Here is a 12,770-nt window from a genome sequence, read left to right as displayed (position 1 = left end):
GTTCAAATATACGATTAGATTCTAAAATCGAGTCCAAATAAATACTCAAATCCTCCAAAGTACACTTTCTTAAAGTGTAGTCAAAACCCCAGATTTCACATTGAAATTGCATGCTTTTGGTGTAGAAATCCACGTAGATCATTGAAATATAACAGAAATCACTTACACTCTTGACTTGTATGAAAATCCCCATGAAATATCGTCCCTCACAAGGTCTAGGGTTCAAAATATAAAAGAATGAGCTAAAATCCCAAAATTCCAACTCGTAACCCTACTGCAGATGTCGCATTTGCGACAAATTTATAATTGCGGATGTTCGCAGTTGTGACCACAGGTTTGCAATTGTGGATCTCGCAATTGTGACCACATGTTCGCAATTGTGACCAAAGTTTGTAATTACGACAAAAAGTTTGCAAATGCGAAGTTCGCAATCGCGACCGAAAGTTCAAAATTGCCAAGTATCAGCACAGGCAATCCCAAACTCTACCGAAATAATCCAAAACCACCCAGAAACTCATCCTTAACCTCCCGGACACAAACCATATATGCATTTCAATAATAAAACATGCTACAAACCTGTTCGTGCACTCAAAATACCGAAAAGTGGTAATATTGACCCGTTGTTGACCATGGTATAATTTTAAATCCTTAACTTAACTAGTCTCTCAACCAATGACCCAAAACATACCCGAGTCCCTTGGAACCCCGTCCGATCATACCAACAAATACAAATATATTATTATAACTTTTCCAAAGTCTCAAAACATTAATAGCTATATGAAAACCAAGAATCGAAGATCGAATCGATCTCTTAACTTTCAAACTTCGCCGAATGTGTCCGAATCACACTTAGACATTTCGGATGAAAAACAAACTTTGCATACAAATTCTAATCAACCAAATGAACCTATTCAAAGTCTCGGGACAGCAATCAAAGCCCAAAACACCAAAGTCAACTCTCGGTCAAACTTATGAACTCTCCAAATCTTCAAATTGCCAACTTTTTACAAATAGAGCCAAAACCTTCTAGAAACCTCCAACTCCAAACCCAAATCTGAACATAGGCACAAATACACAATCACCATACGAACCTATTGCAACCCTCAAATCTTAATTCCGAGGTCATTTTCTCAAAAGTCAAATCTTGGTTAACTCTTCCAACTTAAAGCTTCCAAATTGAGAATTATTTTATCAAATCAATCCTGAACTTCCCGAAAATAAAAATCAACCAGACACGTAGGTCATAATACATCATGTGAAGCTACTCTAAGTCTTAAACCACAAAACAAAATGCTAACGCTCAAAACGACCGGTCGGATCATTAAATTCTCCACCACTTAAGCATATATTCGTCTTCGAACGTGCCAAAAGTCATTTCAAATATGCCAAAACATTGTATAAGCTCACCATAAACATACTCGTGGGTCATCTCATGTTACCTCAATTCATATAAGTCTATTAATACAATCTGACTGAAGATTCTTCCTTCGACCTTTACCCACAAGCCTTAGAACTAATTCTAAAATCCAAAATTCTCTATAAGACCCAATCCTTGTACATATAAACAGTATCAGTGCTACATCAAGTAATAAATATAATCCTAAAATGTATCAGCACGATATACCACATAACTCATGTACTCACAGCCATAATTTCCAACGACAATGGATGCTCATTACCAAATCGGGTATGGGTAATATACTTCATATCAGATAGAACCTCATTCCAAACCTTCGTAGCATTGCAATGATGAAAGAAATACGTAGAAACTCATAACACCCATCAAAGCAATAAGTAGTAGAGTTCCCTCGACCAACAAGAACCATAGCCAAATTCTAAGCTAAGTAATGACATTATTCTTCCAACCATACCTTATCCCAATCCGATTATGCAAATTCCAAGTCCAATAACCTCGTCTTACCTAGTACAAGCTGCCTGATCGACATACCACATCAAATGCCATGTAAAACCTCATATGACGTGATCCATGCATCAAATAATTAACAACTCAAATATAACCAAGAATGGAAAGAGAATACAAATAAGAGAACTATACAACAAGTTCAACAGATATAACAACACAAGCATAATTCTATGAATCTATCCCATAAGGGAGAAATAAAACACATAAGAAAAGCACAAGGAGTCGTCTCCTAACATAGTATTGTTACGGCATGCAACCCGATCCCACATACCAATCCACATGGAACACCCATCGAGCCATAAGTCTCACAATCTACAAACATATGTGCATCAACATCAAGCACTAAAAGTGCATACACATAACCATGGGGGGATAGATAACATGATGCGCTACGAAAAGGCAAGCACAACTACGGTGCAAGTCAACATCTCATGAGTCATCTCGTTCATATATTGACACAAGGCCTAAATAAGACCACAACAAGCGTGTGAATAATCAAGTAATCTTAAAACCCATCATAGCATAAGAGAGAAACACAGTAAATAAATTGGGGCATAAATAGTATAATGACCCGGCCGGTCGTTTTGAGAGTTGTAGCCCTATTTTCCCATTTACTGCTCATTTGTATACCTTATATCTGTTATGTGACTTGTCGGGATAGTCGGTTCGGGTTCGGTGTGATTTTATAATGAAATGAGATACTTAGTCTCAAGGTTGAAAGCTTAAGTTGAAATGATTGACCGGATGTTGATCTTTGAGGAAACGACCCCAGAACGAAGTTTTGATGGTTTGGTTAGCTCCGTTAGGTGATTTTGGACTTAGGATCGTGTCCGGATTGTGATTTGGAGGTCCGTAGTGGAATTAGGCATGAAATGGCAAAAGTTAGAATTTTTAAAAAGTTTCACCGGGAGTGGACTTTTTGATATCGGGGTTGGATTCTGATTCCGTAAGTTAAAGTAGGTCTGCAATATCCAATGTGACTTGTATGCAAAATTTGGGGTCAATCGAACGTGATTCGATATGTTTCGACATCGGTTGTAGAAATTGGAAGTTCGAAGTTCATTAGGCTTGAATATATGTGTGATTCATGTTTTTGATGTTGTCTGAGGTGATTCGAGGGCTCGACTAAGTTCGTATGATATTTTGGGACTTGATGGTATGTTTGGTTGAGATCCCGAGGGCCTCGGGTTGATTTCGGATGGTTATCGTATCGATTTGAAGTTTGTGGGAATGCTGAAGCTCACCAGCTTCTGGTGTAATCACACCTGTAGAGTAGGGATCGCAGGTGCGTTCTCGCAGAAGAGAGAAAGGAGCCGCAGAAGCACCTCCGCAGGTGCAGAACCTGGAGCACAGATGCGGTCCTGGGGGACTTAATTGATTTCTGCATAAGCGGTTCCGCAGGTGTGTTTATTTGGCCCCAGGTGCGAAAAGCCTGGGCAGATTATTAAAACAAGGGTTCGCGATTTTTTGCTTCATTTCAAACATTTCAAGCACTGTTTAGGCAATTTTTGAGAGGGTTTTCGAGGGGATTCTTGAGGTAAGTCTCTTGTGCTCATTTTTTATCAATAATATTGCTCCCCCATTGATTTTCCCACCTAGTTGTGTGTATTTAAGGTGTAAATTGGAGTTTGAGGCTAGGGATCTGGAGAGTTTGATTTGGGGATTTGGGTGACGAATTGGTGTCGGACTTTAATAAATTTGGTATGGATAGACTCGCGGTTGAGTGGGATTTCGGATTTTGTGACTTTTATCGAATTTTGGGACGTGGGCCCGGGGGCCGGCTTTGAGGCTGATTTTTTACTTTGATTAATAACTTAGCATTTTCTTATGGAGTTGATTCCTTTAGCTCGTATTGATTTTATCGCATTGTTTATGGCTAGATTCGAGGCATTCAGAGGCCGTTTCGTGAGGCAAGGATGTGTTGGAGTAGAGATTTGCTCGTATTGAGGTAAGTAACAGTTCTAAATTTAACTCTGAGGGTATGAAATCCCGTATTATGTGTCATGTATGATTGGTTTTGAGGTGACGCACATGCTAGGTGACGGGCGTGTAGGCGTGCACCGTAGGAATTGCGGCTTGGTCAAATTCTATGGAACCATGTAGTTGTATAATCTGTTGTTATCTGTACATTCCCCATGTATTAGAGAAATCTAACCACAAATCATGTTTAGACCACGTGTTGGCATTGTAGAGACCCACAGAGGTCGTGTACATGTTGAATTATCTGCTAAATTACTGTTTGTACTCAGTCACAGTTTAGTTGTTTATTATATCTCAGTCTCTATTGTTCATTTTTGATACATCATATCATTGTTGTCTGGGCTGCTTATTATGATTTCTGAGAGCCCGAGAGACCGGAGAGGATGATGACTGAGTGAAGCCGAGGGCCTAATTGTAAGGTACTATACTATAGCAAGTGAGTTATCCGTGCAGATCCAGATACTATATTATAGCACGTGAGTTGTCCGTGCAGATTATAACGCTTGGGCTGAAGGAGCCCCTCCAGAGTCTGCACATACCCCCTGTGAGTGCAGGTACTTACTGAGTGCGAGTGCCGAGTGCTGAGTGAATGGGAGGGCTGAGTGACTGTGGCTCTGAGAGGATGCATTTGATTTTATATTTGTTGAACTTAGCTTCCATGTATCACTATCTTGAAAATTTCTAAAAGATAATACACTTTGTTTCAGTTGAACTTGACATGAAATTACTGTTTTGGCCTTAATTGTCGAACTTGAAAGCATGCCTACCTTCCTATGTTAAAATCACTGTAATTGAACTATAACTGTAAAGCTCATCAATACTTTCAGTTCTTTATTTAGTCTTGTTACTTACTGAGTTGGTTGTACTCACGCTACACCATGCCCCTTGTGTGCAGACCCAGGTGCATCCGGTCACGGCGGTTGCTGAGTTGTGGAGTTCGGATTCTCGGAGACTATCGAGATAACAGCTTGGAGTTTCACAGACCGTATTTCTCCTTCCCTATCTTTCTACTTATTGTATTTAGTTTCAGATTATCATAGACAGTATTTTTCGGACTTGTGATGTATAGATGCTCATGTACTCAGTGACACCCCGATGTTAGAAATTCTCGCATTGTATTTTGGGTTTCTATCCCGTTTATGAAATCTTTATTGTTTAAACTGCTTAAATCTATTTTCTATAAAAGGTGTTGGATTTATTTAGTAAATGTCAGCTTGCCTAGTACCACGATAGGCGCCATCACGACAGGTTAGGATTTTGGGTCGTGACAAATAACATCCATTGTGTCCAATGACGAGCCCAGAGTAAATGTCGTGCATGAATATACTAATCCAATCCGCTGTAGAATACACACTCACATTAGGCCCACCAATAGGCCCCAACCGTTTCAAACCATTACAAAATAGGTAGGTAGCCTTATAGAAGTCCACGGTGACCTACCCATAACACATACAATCAATTGTCTAGTCCTCAACACATTTTCACAATTCGCAACCAAATGAATAGTCTACCTCTTAGAACATCGAGTCTCTAAACTTTAAAATTTCGAAATCTCCACACCTGATCTCTAAATCCCCCACTTAAATGATTGACACATCAAGCATACTCAATCCCATCATGCAAAATACTTCTATAATCTTCCACATCAAGTAGTAAACTCCAGCTATCAACGGTTACCAACCACACGATTTCTATAGTACTAGCCAAGAATCTATAACTCAATACTGAATGCGTCTTCCACAACATACATCCTTCTCAGGCAATACAAGATAGTGCTAGCATTCTCTTGAACATTTGGATCTCCCATTCTGTCTAGAACACATGACCTTCCTTCCAAAATTGAACCGGAACATCACCCATTCAATCCCAATGTCTTACGACTCACTGCATCGATCATGCCATGATATGAAAATACGAGAACGCTGTTATCGACTCTAAATCACATGTAGTATATACACTCCATAAACAAGAAACCTTCCACTTAACTCAATTCAAGAGATAATCATGACACGCAACAAACTTCCTACACCCATAGAAGACATCGGCCTCAAGTTGTGGTCAAAACCATCGTGAACTCTTCGAAACCCATTAGCACTTAGCCAATCCATCATAATTGAATCCATTTTAAATCAACCAAGTCACGTAGACTGTCAAACCCAAAAGTAACTCAAACCGAAATACTCGCTCTAAAGAGAAATTATGTGAATCTGAAGTTGTTCCTTTCATCTCTCTAGTACTTCTATGTAGAATCAATAATTATATAGAAATAATGCAAGTCTCGGCACCATCTAATGCAAATCTTAGATCTTAGCCATACACAAATCCGAAAATCCTTAATTACCACATATAAATCTTGAACCCACAAAAAACCATTCTCGAGAGTTACTCACTCCGACCAAGTCTCGAATGTATAGAGAAACATGCCGGATAACTAGCACTTCGCTAGCACATAAATAACCCGAAAGAAGCAACCAAGAAATTTCTTCCTCTTGCACACTACATCCACAAAGGAACATCAAATCAAAGCCACTCCGTAACCCCCATATATCCATAAGGTGTAATAAATCATGCATACAGTACATTCCTTGCACAAATAATCATCGATGACACCTTTCTCAAACCATATACAAACCACAGTGCACCCAAGTTCAGGAACTACAGTAACACATGCTCAAATGACCCGATCATCGATGGTAGGCTACCCCACTTGGCGTGGAGCCACAAACACATAATCTTATAACCCACAATACTTGCCATGACTTCGTGCTGTTATCTAGCTGAATCTCCTCATAAGCTCACATAGCACTAGTCAAAATACACTGATCATCTGCCGAGTTCATACTCATCCTAGTGATAGTCAAGCCAACTACCTCAAGTTCTCCGAAATGGTAATATATGCATTCGACTAAATAGAAGCCTCATATGAAACACACAACCTCAAATCTTCTCGCAGGAGATAACCCACCTGCTAACCTCAAATCGACATCTTCCTATCACCCTACAATGGTCACAACAACTGGGCAACCAATTAATCTTCACAAGTCTGCACTCGACAACAAGATATACGAGTCCACTTCATTCCTCAAATGAACAACTGAAAGATCCACCAACACATCCACATCTCAAGACCGTACAACACATCTAAGCGATAATCAAGTATCCATAACCATCTGTAACCCATCCGCAACATCACAAGCCATCAGTGCACATCTAAATCTGAGTAATCAGCATCGCACACGAATTGTAGAGAAAAACGCTGGAGATTAAGACTTCAAGCTGAATCAAGGCCGCATGATAAGAAAAGAAAGAAGGGAAGTTTCCTAGATTCCTTGTAGCCTCTTGAAGATAAGTATGGATGTCATCATACCGATTCGCAAGACTCTACTAGATACTTGCTCATGACTCGTAGAACCTATAAACCTAAAACTCTGATACCAACTTGTCATGATCCAAACATCCCACCAAGTCTTGATGGCACCTAATCCAACCCGCTAGGTAAGCCAAATATTATAAGTTACAACTACAATGAGAAATCATCTGTAATAATAAGTAATACTACAAAAGCATCCAATACGACTATCTCAAGGATTGGTAGTACAAGTCATGAGCTACTAAGATTAAGAATACAACTTTGGTACAAAGATATAGTACAACATCTATTTGAAGTGTACGTAAACCGAATATCGAAATCCTAGACTACTATGAACAAATAATAGTAGGTGAATGGAATGTTGTGGTCTTTAATGCTTGCCCTCGAACTCCGCATCCGCTTATCTCAAATTATCTGCACACAAGGTGTAGAAGTGTAGTATTAGTACAAGTGACCCCATATACTTAGTAAGTATCTTCACTAACCTCGGAGAAGTAGTGAAGAGGTTTATAAGTCAAAAGGTACTCACTTAATATAACTTGTGTAGTTCGTAAGCAATCGAAATAAAAAGGAGGAAGGCAAGTAATAATGAAATGATCGAGTAAAGAAATACTAAACATGTTTCACAAATGTCACAACCAAACCTCTCCACTAAATCAAGTATGTGAGGAAGAACAATATAAGTGAACAAATATAAGCTATAACTACAAACTCGTATAATAAAAATGGTTATGTTCAGGATATCAAATCAAAGGGCATGGCAACACCCTTCGTGCATTTATCTCATTCTCACCAAGCACGAAACACCCTTTGTGTAATACCACTCTTCTCACCAATCGCATGTATAACAACACCAAACTAGGTAGAAGACATATAGCTAACAGTAATAATAAGGTAGAATGCATAGATGGAACAACAACAATGAAGGTACTAGACTGAAATGTAGCAACAACAAGCAAGGTAGAAGGCATATATGTAACAGCAGCAACAAGGGTAATAGACACAGAAGTAGCAACAACAAGCAAGGTAGAAGGCATGTATACAATAGTAACAAACAAGGTAGAGGCATGTAGATAACAGTAACAAATAAGATAGAAGTTAGAGATGTAACAATAACAATTCAAGAAAGGAAGCATATAGAAGACAACACAGGATAGAAGGCATAGATGGAATAATAGCAATATGATGGAAGGCATAGATGTAACAACAACAAAAAGGATAGAAACCATAGATGCAACAATAAAAATTCAGGAAGAGGCATAAATGTATACAGGAGGGAGACATAACACATTATAATGCATGATTCGCGTCCTCACTTGCAGGAAACACCCTTCATGCCATGAACTCTCATCCTCACTTGCACAGAAACACCCTTCGTGCCAATATTATATCTCTCTTTCTCACCAAGCACAGAATCACTCTTCGTGCAATAATAATTATGTCAAGAAGCACATAAACACTCTTTGTGCATAATAATAATGTCAAGAAGCACGGAAACATCCTTCATGCATAAATCAATCTTCCTCACAAGCACGGAAATACCTTCGTGCAATATACTCTTCCTCACCAAGCATCTGTAAAACGTTAACAAGCAAGGTGGGAAGCACAGATAATATCAAGAAGAGTAATTAAGAATAGCACTCCACGGGAGAGATAATCCTAACTTTTGCACTAATAGGCAAGCCAACATTTCAATAACCATAATGTTCAGGTATCATAACAAAACTTAAGCATGATCTTTAGCATGAATATGGAAACTCAAGTATCACAAGAATAACGGATATAGATATGTGTTCATGATATAAAATATGACCTTAAATCAAGTAAGTTAACAACCTTAAGAATAGTCCATCACATTCAATTAGGATATCATAAACTAAGATATGATCTCTAGCATGGATATTTGTGCTCATGTTATCATAGGAATCAAGTGAAGCATAATTCAAGAAGAACACGTAATTCAATAAGGCATCAAGTAATCAAGAATCTGCCTCAAGCATGAATACTCACGGCAAATGCATACCTCGCATATATATCACCCCTGTAAGTAGCAAACAATGTCATTTATTAGGAAAAATTCCCTCAAACCAAACTTACCTCATCAGGGTTAGTCCAAACCTCCAAAATCGTATTTCCTTGAGAAATCACCTCAAAACCGGTTCGAATATAGATAATCATCAATCAAGAAAGCCAACCAATGCCATAGAAAGTAATCCCAATAAAAAAAACCTCGATCTTTGAAGAATTCATCAAAAGTCAACAAGAGTCAACCCCAGGCCCACATGCCCGAAACCCGGAACCAATACCAAAATCTGATGACCCATACCCTTCGAGTCCAAATATATGATTAGATTCTAAAACCAAGTCCAAATAGATACTCAAATCCTCTAAAATACACTATCTTAAAGTGTAGTCAAAAACCTCAAATTACACATTGAAATTGCATGTTTTTTTGGTCGAAATCCATGTTCGCTTTGAAATATAATCACAAATTGGTATAGATCACTTACACTCTTACCTTGTATGAAAATAAAAATCGCCCATCACCAATTCTAGTATTCAAAATATGAAACAATGAGCTAAAATCCCAAAATTCCAACTCTTAAACCAGCTACAGATGTCGCACTTGCGACAAAAAGTTCGCAATTGTGTATGTTTGCAGTTGCAACCACATATTCACAATTGCGAACAAAAGTTTGCAAATGCGAAGTTAGCAATTGCAGCCAAAAGTTCGCAATTGTAAAGTATCAGCAGCACCAGCAATCCCAAACTTCACCGAAATGATCCAAAACCACCTAGAAACTCAATCTGGCACCTCCTGGACACAAACCATATATGCATTTAAAAAATAAAACATGTTATAAACTTACTTGCGCACTCCAAATACTAAAAAGATGCCATCTTGACCCGATGTTGACCATGGACAAACTCTAAATACTTAACTTAACTAGTCTCTGAACCAATGACCCAAAACACACCCGAGTCCCTCAGGACCCCATCCAATCATACCAACAAGTACAAATATCTTATTATGAATTATCCAAAGTCTCAAAACATGAATAGAAACATCAAAACCAAGAATTAAAGATCGAATCTATCTCCTAACTTTCAAACATTCAAACTTCACCAAATGTGTCTCAATCACACTCAGACATTCTGGATGATAACCAAACTTTGCACACAAGTTCCAATCAACTAAATGAACCTATTCAAAGTCTCGGGATACCAATTAAAGCACGGTAACACCAAATTCAACTCCCGATCAAACTTATGAACTCTCCAATTAAATTGTCAACTTTTGGCAAATAGAACCAAAACCTTCTAGAAACCTCCAAATTCAAATCCGAACATACGCACAAGTCCATAATCACCATACAAACCTATTGCAAACCTAAAATCTCAATTTCGAGGTCATTTTCTTAAAAGTCAAATCTTGGTCAACTCTTCTAACTTAAAGCCTCTAAATTGAGAATTACTCTATCAAATCAATCTCGAACTTCCTGAAAATAAAACCCAACCATACACACAGGTCATAATACATCATGTGAAGCTACTCAAAGTATCAAATCACTGAACGAAATGCTAACGCTCAAAACGACCAGTCAGGTCGTTATATTCTCCCCCACTTAAGCATACGTTCGTGTTCGAACATGCAAAGAATCGCTCCAAAGATTCCAAAACATTGCATAAGCTTGCCATTCACATACCCATATGTGATCTCATGTCACATGTAGGTATGATATCAAAACACTTAAACATACGTTCGTCCTCTAACGTGCAAAGAGTCGTTCCAAATATGCCAAAATATTGTACAAGCTCGCCATACACATACCCACAGGTGATATCATGTCAACTCAATCCATATAAGTCTATTAACACAATCTGACTGAATGTTCTTCCTTCGACCTTAGTCAATAAGCCTTATAACTAAATTCCAACATCCGAAATTCTCTATAAGACCAAATCCTTATACATATATATTGTACCAGTCCTCACAAGCTGCATCAAGTCGTATATATAATCCTAAAATATACCAACATGATGTACCGCATAACTCATGTACTCATAGCCATAACTTGCAACCACAATAGCTGCTCATTACCAAATCTCGTACCAGTAATATACTTCATATCATATAAAACTGAAATGACCCGGCCAGTTATTTTGAGTATTTTAGCCTCGTTCCCCTATTTAGTTCCTCATATATGTTATATTATGGTTATGTGACTTGCCAGGGTTGTTGGTTTGGTTTCGGGTAAGTTTCGGAGTGAATTGGGACACTTAGTCCCAAAGTTGAAAGCTTAAGTTGAAAGAGTTGACAAGAGTTAAGCTTAAGTTAGACGACTCTGGACTGGGGTTTTATTGGTTATGATAGCTTCATATGATAATTTTGGACTTAGGCGTATGTCCGGATATTGATTTTGGAGGTCCGTAGGTCATTTTGGCTTGAATTTGCGAAAGTTGGAAAGTTGAAGGTTTGGAAGATTGAGAAGTTTGACCGAAAGTTGACTTTATTGATATCGGGCTTGGATTTCAGTTTCAGAAGTTGGAATAGGACTATTGTATCATTTATGACTTGTATGCAAAATTTGAGGTCATTCAGAAGTAGTTTGGTATATTTGGACATTAATTTTAGAAGTTGAAAGTTCATTAGTTCATTAGGCTTGAATTGATTTGCGATTCAAGGTTTTGGTATTATTTGATGTGGTTTGAGGCTTCGAGCGAGTTCGTATCATGTTTTAGGACTTGTTGGTTGTTCGGATGAGGTCTCGGGGGCCCTGGGTGTGTTTCGGATGGAGTTTGGACCATTTATGCATGTGTTGAGACTGCTGGTTTTCTGTGCTTCTGGTTTCCTTCATCGCGTTCGCGGAGGATATGCCTCAATCGCGTGGAGTCCTTAGTGTCGGATGGATTTTTACTCTTCACGTTTGCAAAGTTTGGAAAGCGATCACCATGGTTGGGGTGCTTGTACATTGCAAATGCGTGCGTGGGACCGCGTTCGCATATAAGGAAGGAGAGGCTGTCGGGAGGCACGCGTTGTTCATCGCATTCTTGTGGCCTTGACCGCGATCGTGTAGCCTGAAGATCACCGGTCATCGCGTTCATGACTAAAGTTTCACGATCGCGTATGAGGATTTTGTGGGCTGGTATAAATTGTTCACCGCGATCGTGTAAGGTAATAATTGGGCAGCAGATATTTAATTTCCAAATCGAGGGTTAGAGTTATTTTCATCTTTTGAGCTAGGGACCTCGATTTTGGGCGATTTTGGAAGAGTTTTTCAAGGAGTTGATCTGGGTAAGTGATCTTGACTCGGATTTGACTATTATACATGAATCCATAATTGTTTTTATCATTTAATTAGTATTTTGAGTTGGAAAAAATTGGAAAATTTTGTGAAAACTTCCTAAGCTATATTTTGAGGATTTGAAGGTCGATTTGAGGTCAAAATTGAATAATTTTAGTATGGTTGGACTCATTATTGAATGGGTGTTCGG

Source organism: Nicotiana tabacum, chromosome 23, assembly GCF_000715075.1.
Source record: "Nicotiana tabacum cultivar K326 chromosome 23, ASM71507v2, whole genome shotgun sequence".
NCBI lineage: Eukaryota > Viridiplantae > Streptophyta > Magnoliopsida > Solanales > Solanaceae > Nicotiana > Nicotiana tabacum.
This window is presented reverse-complemented; position numbering follows the sequence as displayed.